The following is a 470-nucleotide window of genomic DNA, read 5'->3' on the forward strand; positions in this document are numbered from 1 at the left end:
ATCTATGGCCATGCCACCCTGAACAAGCCCGATCCCGTTTGATCTCAGAAGCTAAGCAAGGTCGGGCCTGGTTAGTACTTGAATGGGAGACTACCTAGGAAGATCAGGTGCTGTGAGCGTAAAACATAAAAAAAATAAGAGATTGTAAGCTGACAAGGTCCTTGCAATCTGTGAAGTCAATCAAGGGTTGCTTCGCCTAAAAAAAAAAAAAAATTGACTTCCCATACACGACTGAGGTTCTTAGCCATCAGAATTCAGCATTAGTGAAAACACATAGTAACTATGAATAGTTATTCATTACTTATGAAAACTACCTAATTAGTTAAAATTCTGAAAGGGCTTTTGGCAGTGATATATTAAAGGGTCCCAAATTCAGATTCTTTGCCCCCAGCTTTCCACGCCACACCGCTTAGATACATGTACCTTGCAAAACTCCACTTAAAAGTCTCCTGGACATGATACTTACCCAG

At 40.6% G+C, this 470-nt stretch overlaps 1 pseudogene; it reads left to right on the forward strand.

Annotated features, from left to right (window-relative positions):
• On the forward strand, nucleotides 1-119 carry LOC112484625 (annotated as a pseudogene).
• The last annotated feature ends 351 nt before the right edge of the window (nucleotides 120-470 follow it).

Source organism: Pteropus alecto, unplaced genomic scaffold (assembly GCF_000325575.1).
Source record: "Pteropus alecto unplaced genomic scaffold, ASM32557v1 scaffold17, whole genome shotgun sequence".
NCBI lineage: Eukaryota > Metazoa > Chordata > Mammalia > Chiroptera > Pteropodidae > Pteropus > Pteropus alecto.